The sequence below is a fragment of the Halictus rubicundus genome, chromosome 8, assembly GCF_050948215.1.
Source record: "Halictus rubicundus isolate RS-2024b chromosome 8, iyHalRubi1_principal, whole genome shotgun sequence".
NCBI classification, from domain to species: Eukaryota; Metazoa; Arthropoda; class Insecta; order Hymenoptera; family Halictidae; genus Halictus; species Halictus rubicundus.
Window position 1 is genome coordinate 10419782 of NC_135156.1, and position 13199 is coordinate 10432980.

The 13199-nt window shown below is 40.8% G+C and overlaps 1 non-coding gene across 1 annotated transcript; it reads right to left on the reverse strand.

The window, feature by feature from the left end:
- Positions 1–12829: 12829 nt before the first annotated feature.
- Positions 12830–12902, reverse strand: Trnav-cac (transfer RNA valine (anticodon CAC)). Its single transcript has one exon. It is a non-coding gene; the product is annotated as a tRNA-Val (tRNA).
- Between the last annotated feature and the right edge of the window lie 297 nt (positions 12903–13199).

A 13199-nucleotide genomic window follows, 5' to 3' on the forward strand; every position in this document is an offset into this window, starting at 1 on the left:
TTAGAATTTGAATTTGAATGTTTTGGTCTTATTCAGGACAGAAAAGAGCAGCGTGAAATTCCACTCGCTTATTAGAGACCGTAACTGCTCGAATGATTTACCTTCTCACAGTTCTATTATAGGAACGCGATCGATTCATTGACGCCAATAACGAGAATATATAATGACCGATTGTTTTATAGAACTTTCACATCGGCGAGAATAAATTACTCCAGTCTAGACGCATTTAACTTGTTGTCTTTAATACAACCCTTAATCCATAAATGAATCTTTAATATCGTGTTCCACGTTAATCAAGATTCCTTTAACAAAATTCATTTTGAAATTTACTCCAAGTTGAATGTCACTAATATTTTCGAATGATTATTATACTTTGGACACACTGTGTACTGTACTTCGTAAAATAAATGTATATTTTGTACAAATACAACTTTCACTCGTTTTGTGGAACTTGAAAGTTCAATAATTTACAGATTGATATTTTGTTAAATTCTGCTTTGATAATATTTTAAAAAATTTCGACTAATACAGTGAATTCTCTCCTCGGCGTCCGAGGCCTCTCGAGCTTCGTGGCCCTTCACGGAGTATACCCCGCGGTAGTGGGGATAATTCCGCGACGTTTATGATCCAGGCCTTGGCGACATATATAGAGAAATCACTCTATCTCGATTAGTTGACATAGGAAATTTTTCGCAGTCGATTTAATGTCGATTTAGTTTATAAATTCTTACAGTCCCATGAATGGAAACCCTTCGTTCTGGAGGTTAACATTGCCGTAGTCGACACGAACATTTTCACGGTCACGCAACACACATTATTACTCAATTCGTTTCTTTCTGATTCAAACACTTTCCACTAAAGATAGTGTTAATCGAAACGAGACCAAGGCTCGCTACTCCGCAACGTTTGTTGGTTTTAGCGATAGAAACGCTGTTAATATTATGTGCATTTAATTATGTAAATACTTTCTCCCGGCCTCGCAACTTTCCTTAATACGTGCATTACGCCTACACGTCCGATCGTACGACCGGAGTAATTTTTGTTTAACAACTGGATCACTTTCACAAAATAGAAATCACGGCACGTGCTTCTCGATACGGAAGCTTTTATTTGTCCAAATCAGAATCTACCAAGCGTATGTATTGTATTTGAAAAAAGATATTTACACACGCACGCTCGCGCACGAATCAAAGAGTTATTAATTCTTAATACGATAGCTCGCGGTCGGGGCTCTTTCTTGTTGGATTTATATTATCGCTAACATAAGTTATTTTTCATGCCGACGGAAATACGCTCTCTATAATTAAACAACCTAGACTTTGACATCGAAACGCCGAGCAGAAACTGATAAATCGATAATCGTATGTAACCGATATGTTAATTTCCTATTTACCAAAATGAGTCTGCGAATAATCTAACTTGCAGATTTGGCCGAATGCGATTATTATAATAATAGCGTACTATTTACTATAACTGAAAATAAAACACGAATATATTACCCTTTATTAAATTATTAGGTAAACCACCTCTCCCCACTTCAACAGTTTCGTGCTCGTTTAAATGTGGAATGCGAGCGAGTGTTCGAGTTTCAATTTCGTCGGAGTGGGGATCAAACGAGCATTCGTTCGTTTGGTCTAAACGCACGATTAGATTCTACGGAATTTAGTATTTCATCGATCTCCAAATATCTGTGTGGGTCGTGTTCCTCGAAGAGGTACACAGTCTGGTTGCCATCGTTATTAAACCACGGCAGAATGCCACGTGTACGACAGTTTCCCGTAGATCGAAGCGACAAGCTCCACCCGGGAATTTTCATCAAGTAGTAATAAAGGAGTCTAGGAAAAGGCGGAAGCTGAGGTGGAGCTGCTTTGTTCCCCCGCGCGTTTCCACTGAGAACAGAGCGTGCTCGTGTTTAAAATGTAAATCCCCGGTCTGCACCGAGAGAGTCCCCGATCTACCCTCTTCTGTTGTTCATTTATTGAGGATTCAGCTGGCTGTTCCCCATTTATCATTTTTAACGGGTGAACGTTTACAGCGCGACGCGGCAGAGGGATGCAAAAGACGTTTCGAGGGGATGCAACGCACTGCATGGCAATGGCGAGCACGTGGCGAGGTCGAGCCAGTTGAAGGTTGAGCTTAAGGTCGGGAGACGTCTTCTTTTCGAAGGGCAGCGGAAAGGAACTTGCGAGATCGTGAGGAGGAAGCGGCATAACGATGCGTTCGAATACATTATTATCGCGGTTCCATTGCTCCTTTGCTTATTATTAGATCTTCATGCCAAGTAAAAGTTGTCTGTATCAGTTACGAGAAACAGGGCCCAACCAAAAATCAATCTATCAGTCTATCAATCTATTAGTCTGTCAGTCTATCAATCGATCAGCCTGTTATTCAATAAATTTATCAGACCATCAAGCTACCAAGCTACCAAGCTACCAAGCTACCAATCTACCAAGCTACCAATCTGCCAAGCTACCAATCCACCAATCTATGGATCTACTACTTTATTGTACTTACCTAGCACTCTGTCAATCTATAAATCCACCAATCCACCAATCTATGGATCTACTACTCTATTGTACTTACCTAGCCCTCTATCAATCTATAAATCCACCAATCCTCCAATCTATGAGTCTACTAATCTACCAATCGATCAATTTGTCAATTTACTAAGGTCTATTAATCATGTTGGCTTATTTTAAAGAATAGAAGTAATTCTTTCGAGAAAAGAGGAAATGATTCTCTGGAAGTAATACCGCTTGCATTGGCATTGTCTGGAAGTTCACGATGTTATAGACAGTAAAAGTGCACGTACGGTAATAATAGACCTCATAAATTCAATGTCACATTGCAGAAATTCGCTGCACTATCGACCCATAATGCCATTTTTGATCCGTTTAAGTGGCCTCATGGTATTTTTATAGTAGGTGCGTCACAGATAGTTGCAGTCGCGCGATTTTATTTTAACAATTCATGTGGGCGTCGACGTATAGGGGAACATTAATTTAGCTATTGATAACCGCTTACTACCTTGGCCTTGGTCGTTGCAATAAACTGTTCGCATTCGATCAAGATGATTCACGGGCCGCTCTTACAGCGGACTCGCGTCTCTCGGTATTTTTGGAGGTGTATTTTTCGATACGGTCTTTCTTTTTTATCGAGCTTTTTGATCTCATGATGAAATTTTAAGTACAGGACATATTAATCTTCAGAATTTTCCGTCCAGAATATAAGATGGGTGAATGATTGATTGTTTCAAGTAGGTGGAACTCTGGCAGGTGCAAAGAAGATCGTTTATTAGGTTCAGTGATATCTGAAAGCCTTTTTTTAAATTGTTATCGACACGATGTTGCATGTATTCTAGAATTGGTTGTGAATTAATTTCTGGCTTTAGAATTGATAGATTTATTTTGTTAAAAGAGATATATTTAGAAGAAAATATTATCATCTATTGTTTTTATAAGAGAACATTAGATCTTTGATGAAGAAATAACAAAGATTAGAAATATTGATAATGTTGAATTTCAGAACCAAAATAATGGGAAAATAAGTGTAACTTGCGACTTTAATGTAAATGTCATTGCAATGAATCGTGTTCCACTTTAAATCTCTGTGTCTCGTTTAGAAAATACGTGTCATTGTTCTCGGAACGATTCACGGTAAAACGCCAGTATCGTATTTGTATGCTCTGCGAATTACAACGACTACGATAACGTTCGCGAAAACAGAAACACAGCCCATGTTCCAAGAACAGCGCATTGTCTCGGAAAGTTCCTTAATCAAACGGGAATGCTGGAAATTAGAGGAAAAGATGCTGCGATTTATGCGATTAAGAGGGTCGAATTAAGCTTCCTTCCCGACAATATAATAATATGCCCCAATAATTATACAAGATCGTTTTAACATTCTTGGATTGATCCAGATAGTACCGGGATGTCCAGAAATGCAAATATATTAACAGTTTATTAGCTTCCCAGCATTTTGACATCCACTTGTATAAAAGTTCTGTTATCTCAGCAAGCTCTGCAATTTTCAATGCTAGCTGATTTGTCAAATTTTGGATAATTTCGTTCTATCTCCGTCGGTGAAAAGGACAGATCCTTGAAATTGAGCGATTCTTCGAAGAAACGAACATAGAGAACAAAAGTGTAAAGCTTCGCAGCAGACCGTCTACGAAACATTTAAGTGGCCTCCGTTCGAGATTTTGAAATAACACGGTCTGAAGATGGGAATACAAGGAAACGAGACATATGCGATCCGTCTAGATGTTGACTCTCCAGAAATAGTGGCGAAAGAGTACCGTAAACGCGAGATACTCGGGTACGCGTCCATATAGTGAAGTGCCATTGAATGCTCTCGCATCCACTATCCTTTTAAACCGCTTTTAGTTCGACATTGAAACGCTCGGAGAGCAAGGAACTGTACGACGAATGGTTTCACGGTCAGTGTCCATTGTCCATCGGCCACGCCCGAATTTTATTGAATGGTATCGAACAAAAAATCAACAGTCCAACGTGCGTTCAAAGCCCACCGAATGCTTGAAGAATGATTAATCAAGTATGCTCAGCATTTTAAGATTTTCAATCATGTAAGGTCACTCGAGGTTAAGGTCGCTGATTAATGCTCGAACTGGTGATTTACAATAATCGTGTTTATTGTTAAGGAGCTTACTCGAGCACGACGATAAACACGCTCATAAGATATTGCAGTAAGCGTGTAGTAAAATATCTGAATTGTCACCGATCATTGATGATCTTGAGCGACGTCGTGCTATAGGTCATTGTTTCTGTTTTAACCCCTTGGATGTCTGACGAATCGATGAATGATTCCGTACATGATACTAGACGTTGCCTATACGCGTTATCTCTTTTTAGTAACAAATAAATGTCTAAAAAATATGATTTGTTTTATTCGTCTCAAAAATATAAGTTATTACGTTTTTTGAACTAAGTAAATTCGATTACCTCGATTACCTATAATTTTTTTTCTTTAAAAATATTGACTAATAACAAAGTTACAGCTGATTTTGTGGTAGTCTTGTCAAAGAAGGCAGTGGACATTATTACTGGTTCAATGAAAGATATGTTTTCCTTGCATATTTTTCTTTAATTAAAAACGAATGACATACCGAAATACCAATTCAAAGATGTAGGTTTGTGCTTTCTGGGTGGACATTGCTTCGACTGTACTTTATCAAATGCAAGCTGCACCTGCAGTATCTTACGTGGATCATCAAATTACTCAGAATCTAACGATAAGGTCAAATATGTACACAAGATATTGCGTTCGCTGCGCTGTAACAGTGAGATGATTGAATCGCTTGTGAAGCATCATAATACTATGAAAATTTGAATAAGTCCAATCTTCTCATTGCTATAAAGTGACCAGTAGCAATTAATTGGTATTTTTAGAATTAACCTTCCAGCGTTGTATGACATTACCGTCGTTATCATACTATTCTAAAGGACACAGGCTTTTTAATATTTTTCGTGGCTGTCCCAGAAGGTGAACAACTTGCAAATAAATCACACTTAACTAGCCTGATAATAGTATCTTCACTAATTGTGCTACGTTAAAACGAACCTTGAAAATCTTTTTTCACATAATAATCGCAAACAAAATTATTAGTTTACGTTACCGTGGATGAGTTGTTGAAGGATCTATTAAAAAAACCCTTAGGCATGAACCATAGGCTATCAAAAATTATGAAATAATTGCTGGTAGATAGTGTATTAATAATCTCCACCTTCGTGTAATAAATTTTGAAATACCCTTTAGAGTCAGCCGTCCCTGAAGGGTTAATCGCAAGGCTATGCGAGTCGATTTTTCGCCAGCAACTTCTTCGGCGACTCGTCGCAGCGTGAATCACGGCGCAGGACGCGAATAGCAGCAGTATTACTCATTTGTGTACCGTAAAGAGATTCTGGGAACATTCGAGCCGATAATCGAGCGTATCTTGAACGGTTGAGTGGTCGTGGATCGGTCACGCGACGGCCATACGGCTGCACGAGTGTTATGAAGTGCGAGGGCGTGCGCGCGCGGATATTCAGCCTTAGAATGCCGAAGAAGCCTGAAGACGAAATCGTGCAAAGAGAGGATCGAGTGCAAGGATCCCATACGGATTGGCACGGAGCAATGAGTGCATCGGGTTGAACGGCCGGCTGTGCATCCAGACTGCAGACGCCCAATAAAAATATCTTACGCCGGCCTCTCTGTCTCTCCGGCTGCCCTAAACACTCCGTCTACCCTCATTCATCGCCAAATTATTTTTATTGCCGGATAACCGGAGGGAACGCCTCTCGTTAGCCGGCGAAACCCGTTCGTTCCGAATTGACGGGGACGGTTACCTATAAAAGTGACACACGCTCCGCGAATAATTCATGGGCGCGATCCAGACAATGGCGAAAATAACCGAGCGATCCTCGAGGAACAGAATGGAAGTCGCTCGGACGTGGGAGATCGTGACGCGAACATGGTTTTCGTAATTTTCTGCGGCTACGATGAGTCTAGTCTAGATAATTGCAGCGCAGTGTGTATTAACCCTTCGTCGTACGATTTTCAACATGGCTAACATAATCAGAACTTCTTTGTCTTCAACCCCTTTCCGTACGACTTTCTTCATGGCTGAAACAATTATAAGTTCGTTTTTAACCCCTTGCTGCATGATTTACTTCAGGACTAAAATAATTAGAACTCCCTTGTCTCTAACCCCTTGCTGTATGATTTTCTTGATGGTGAAAATAATTAGAACTTTGTCCTCAACTTTGTCTGTATAGTGGATTGAAGAAAATACAAAATCTACCTTGAAAGATAATCAATGACAGATTATGAATCACGAGACGGGGTCGCTAATCGAGGAGTTGATGCGATCAAAAATGATTAATTAAAACAGGAAAAGGTACATATTGGCAATACGAAAGACATTTTCACTTATTGTGTTTATTGATGTTTTTATATATATATAATATATAATAAAATAGAGTAGCATATTTTTCGTTGAAATAACGTTTCAGGAAGGCGGAGTCGCCGAAAATACAGGCTCTCAGTATTGAATCATCAAAATGGCGGACTTTATTACGCGATGTCGTAACGATCGCGTTTTAATTGCAGCTGCCGGCAATGAGCGTAGATCGTTGGCCGTCGGAGCGCCCTCGTGTCGCGCGGGACCGATGGGAAATTTTAATTTACCGGCGACGGTTTCGTGTCCACGTGCCACCCGTGAAACCGCAAATTACTGCGGCGGATCCCAACGTGTTCCCTCATGCTCTCCTTCTTTTTTTCTCTCTCTCTCTTCTTCTTCTTCTTCTTCTTCTTCTTCTTCTCTCTTCTCTTCAGTTTCCGTTCCCCTTCTTCGTGGACGTCGCAGGCCTCGTGGCCCACACCGGGCGAACACGAAAATGTCTCCCGGTGGTTTCGGATTCTCGTGCCAAGTAATTCGTGTTCCGCTGTCACCTTACTCCTTCACGGACGATTTACGAACACGACCCCGTAAACGTTCCGCTCCTTTTTCGCCTCTTTACTTTCTCTTTCAACCCGGCGACTTTAGTTAGAACATTGTACCGACGCTGGTTAACAGTGGATCAACGACGGTGGTACAAGTGTCAACGGAAATTAAGAGACTCGTAGCCATTTCTTTTTTCTTCAACTTCCTCTTCTTCCTCTTCTGGTTCCTGTCTCCGATTGTTTCCGTTCGCATCGATGATATCGTCACCGTGGAACAAGCGTTCTTTTGTACGAAAAAGAAGGCCCGTTCGTGAGAATTTAATACTAGGAGCTTCTTAAATTACCTGAAAAAAAAAAAGAAAAGTTAGAAAGCCTTTTTTCGAAGGACATTTTGTAGACTTGTTCTCGCCTGATTGCGTTCAGTCCTGGATCCATTAGGACCGAAAGGTTGGAACCACTGGGTTTTGCGAACAGGGTAGCATTGGTGCTTCTGCACGCGCATTCTTTCATGTTTGAAGATGTTGCGGTCACGAATTACTTTTATTATCTGTCGACGAAACCGTTTCATGTGTGCTGCATGTGTTTCGCTTAAGATTTATAACATGACAAACCTTTGTAAAAATACTGAAAGCACTAATCTTAAATGCTTGTCGATTTTAGAAAAGTACAGTATTAAGAAATTAGAAAATTACAGTATCCCGAAATTACAAAAGCACAGCACACAGAAATTAGAGAAATAAAAATAATGATAAGGTAGAAGAGTAAAATCACTGTAATTTAAACGAAAACATCGTAGATGTAAACGTAGCATAATCCGAGCGAAAATGTTGCTACAGGGGTATAGAATTAAATAGAAAAGAACACCGACCTATTTTCCTACTTGTGGACGCCTCATATCTGCTTCTCTTAGCATGAAGCGTTTAAAGGAACACTTTCTATTCGAATACGAGTCTGTTGATTGGCCTCCTTGCCGTAGATGTCTATCTTAGTATCTTGATCTTGATGAGTCGTGTGTCAACGTAATGCTTTCAATGAAGGCACATATAATATCTCGGTTTACCAATAGCAATAACGAAACGCATAAATGAGAATAATTTATACGCCAGGGCGTGGCCAATAAGAAAATTGCCTGCGTTTATACAGTGTCCTTCTCTGACCCACAATATTTCCCATTACTTCATAAAATGTGTACTATTCTTTGAAAAAAAAAATCAAAATACATCTCTCATTCCAATAATTTAGAATTACGTACACAAATTTTTTTCGTTACTTCACTCCTCAATCTTCCATAGAAACCAAATCGACAGATTCACAATTAATCCTTGCTCAATGAATTCTGGGCCATTTTGTTGCAATAACCAGTGCAGTCAAAACTGGCGGTTCCAATCTTTATTTGGTGCATATTCTAATTTAACAAATTATTCACAGAAGAATAATAAAATCTACCAAAAAAAAAGAATAAACCACTGGGTATCCTCAGAAGAGCACATCTGTCGACGCAGCCTGTCTTCAAAAATATCTCGCACGCTCATGCAAAGTATCTAAATTGCATGTGGACGAACATCATTCTGACCAGAAGCAAACATCCTATTCACCGCGGTGTGTTTGATTCGTCAATTCGAGGGGATGTGGGGGAAGGGGGGGGGGATGGCACGATGAAACGGTATATCCGACACAATTATTTGCAGCATGTGACGCGCATCCTGTGCTCCACATTATCCTTTGTGCGTATCCCTGAATCAAGCTGGCTCCGAATTGGCGATTTCAGCCAATTGGAGGACATAGCCGAGTTCCCGCGGGAGAAGCAGGGCTCAAGAGAGGAAGGGAGAAGGAGAAAGGGAAACGGAGATAGGGAGAGGGAGAGAGAGAGGGAGAGAGAGAGAGAAGCAGAGTCAACGATGGCAGACGAACGCACAGGGTACCGATAGGGATGCACCGGCCTTGGAGGGATTTTTGCGTCTACCGTCGTACGTTCACCCCGTCAGAGCGACAGAGCCAACGCATCCGTGCTGCCTTGCTAAGAAACGCGACTCCCTCTTCGTTGGCTCTTTGTCTCCCCTTTCGCTCACGGCCCTTCACCCACCTCCTGCCCACTACTGCTCTAGACGGCCCTTTTTTTCCTACCGTCTTCGTTCCAGGCCTACACGAGGCTGAAGCGAGCCGGGAATCGACCGCCTCGCCCTTCGAACCCTTTGCCGATATCTCGCTTCAGGGGCGGCATTTTTCCCCTCTACAGTAATCCAAGCAGGAACTTCCACCGAAATGTAAAATATCGGTATTTTTCGGTTGCACCTTCGAAGCCCTTTTATATACAAATCGAAATACGAAAGTATCGATCAATCAATACTGTTAACACATTACCCTTGCATTACTTGCACCTTGCATTACTTCATAATTATTCAAAGCCCGTGGTCCATGGCTGAAAGATTTTTGGTGGATCCTTTGTCAGCAATAGCAATTTCAATTGTGAACCAACGAGTTACTTCCAGTAACGTCATATAAGAATTTCGTTTCAGATTGTAATATAAAAGAAAATTTCTCAACTTCCTTTTGGCACAACTAATTGAAAATCTTATCGATAAAATCCGGTCGATAAAGGGTCAATAACACTGTAACTGGTCTTCTTTCTAAATGCGCATGTGCAGCATAGGTGCAGCATGTTCATGTTCATGTTGGTGGCACGTGGAGTCCAGGAGCCAGCCCTGGCACGGCGATGCATCCCGCAGATCGGGCTGCACGTAAGCATCACGCACGTGCGTGGCATGTGCCTAATAGTGCGTGCATTGCTCTGCACGAAGTGGAGGTCGTGACCTTGATGGAAGTTGCAAAAGGGTCGGCGATTCACGAGTTCGCGCGGCGAGATCGGAAACGTCGATAGGCGTTCCGCTCGATCTCGAATCCTTTTCGCGTGCTCTCGCAAATTCGACGGTGTCGCGAAACTTTTCGTCTCGCGACGCACAAATTAAAAACAAAATGAGGTCGTGGTATGTTTCATTAAAATTTGTATCACAATAATTTGTTGATGTTTCTTATACGGTATGCTTACAAGCGCTCAAAAATTGGCAGTTTTGACTATTCAGGTGTTCTAGTTATTGAAAAGCAAGTATAATGTAATCACTGCAGTATATTCCACAATAGAACAACTTTTACGAGTTACCAATAACGAAGCAAGCCGTATAATGTATAATATATATAATTCAAATTGAACTCGTAAAAACTTCCTTAAGAATTAAGAAGATCAAAAGACTATACACAGCAATATCCACATTCTCGGTTCCCGTATAATTAAGCAAATCGCCTGATTTTATGAGATTTTTATGGGTTCTCGTCCAGCTGTCGCGTCGAACGACGCCGCTAATCGTTGCCGTTAAAAAGTTCGTTTCTTTTTTCTCGTTCGGGAATAAGAGTAAACGATCGCGTCGACAGCTAAAAGTATCGATTAACAAAGCTGCCGACACTTTTTTTCCCGGCGAACATTAGTTCAAATATCTGGAACACGACGGGTCACGTGACCTTGCCGAAAGATTCGCCCACGGATCCCAGAGGACAGACTTAATTAGCGCGAGAAGCACGACGACCATTGCCGTTCAATTAATTGCCCGTCCGTCGAGCCAGATAAACCCACGGGTGTGTACCCCCGGAGAGCTTCGAATCGCTTCATAATCGTCCGGCACGCGATAGGGAACGACGAACGGATCAAGGTCCTGCCGATTAAAGAAACGAGATTGCTCCGAGGGAGAGAGAGAGAGAGAGAGAGAGAGAGAGAGCGAGCTGGTTATTTTCAGTCCGCGAACAACGATCTCGTGGAAGGACGATCTCTAAGTGATTTTACGGTACGCTGTATCGCATCCCCCGCTCGGGATTTTCGTGGATCGGCCGATCGATCGGCGGAATGTTCTGTCGATCTTTTACAAGGATAACTCTTTTTGACGGGTGCTCCTCACAATCGAATTGCCATTAGTAAAGACGTTGTCGTGGATATTTATTGCATTTATTTGCTTAGACATATTTTGCAAAAAAGTTCTTGTTATTTTTAAAAAGAAATAAAAACTAGTTACTTTTAGCGTACAACGTGCTAAACACGTAGACAAGGCTCCATGTGTTGAAAAGTTTTGAAGATCTGAACTCGCCTGGAGTTTGCACGTCTTTACAATGTAAAAAGTCTTGCCAGCGAAGGAGCAATTATTTGAAACCGTAATTCGCTGGGGGAAAAAAACGAAATGAAAGAAATCGATTGGAGATCGGGGCCCAGGAGAGGCAAAGGGTTGAGGGGTGAACGGATTCCGAGGTAGTTTCAATTGAAGCAGCGAAACCGTCCAAGAGGTGGACAGTTAACAGGCAATTAATAAAACCACGGACAGAAAAAGAAACAAAAGCTGGCCGTGTGGGAACGAGATGGCACGACCTCGAAGGGCGCGGTCGAGTTCAGGCTAGACTGAAGCTGCCCTTGTGCCTAACCGACCTTGAGACAGCCCGTTTCGCCATACCCTGACTCCGCACCGGCCCCATACCACGAACGCATCCTCTCTTGCAACACAAAGACTGTCTCCTCGACGGGAGTCACCTTCCTGCCAGGAATTTTGCAAATGGAATTTCATCGTTTCGGGAAGAGACCGTCCTCTAGGAATCCTTCGAACAAATCTCGACCCTATTCCCATCGTCCCTTTCACGTTCCTGTCCATTTTACGCAACACTGCTGGCTCAATCATTGACCATCTGCCTCGCACACCACCAGCCCCCATTTTGTTTTACAAGACAACGTTTATTGACTAGCCGAAAATGGTGTTTTTGGCAACAACTGGGTTCAAAATTAATTTTATCAGTGTTTACTTTGATGGAATAATTCGTAACTGCGGGTGGCATTGTGCGAGTTGCGAATAGGTTTTATCTATTTTAGAATGTGGGATTTTATCTTTAAAATGGTAAATGTTTACTTGGAACTTTAACGCTAGAATGATTTGCAAACATTTGCCGAGTATTTTTGTTCTTCGGTGCAGCCTAGCTTGACACTCAACAGGTTTATGGATTATTTTGCTTGTATGCGATGATTTATGGATTTTTTAGTCATGTTGTATAATCTTGTACAAGATTCAAAATCTTATATTTGATTTCTCACGGTTTGAGAGATATGGTTTTTTCTTTGCAATTTTTATTCTACAAGTATTTTGTCTTATGTTATTTATAAATAATGCATCGATTTGTTGAATTCTAAGAAATTTCTAGAATTTTAATTTAGTTTTACCAATGCTATCGATTTGTTACGCGCCGTCCCCACAAAATTGAGATTTATAATAGGCAGAAAAATATTCCAGGGTTTCATTTATACCGTTTTATAGAGATCTTTATGACGTTGCAAAATTAATAATTATTTGTAAATAAAAAAAAGAAATGTTTCCGCCCGGGATCGAACCGGGGACCTTGTGCGTGTGAAGCACACGTGATAACCACTACACTACGGAAACGTTGACATCAACTTTCTCCATTATCATTGAAATTGCTGAAATTGTGAACCGATTTCTAAAAAGACTGACATAATAACAAACTGTAATTAAATATTCTACTACAAACACTAAAAATATATCCAATTCCTAACTATAATAAATTCTGTCAATGTCTACAGTTAAATAAAGTGTGCAACTTCTGTATGAGACAAAATAATTCAGAGTACAATATATACAATCTAATATATATATATTATAATATATACAATATATATAATCGAATAGATTAAGTTAAATAAATTTTTTAATAAATCACAA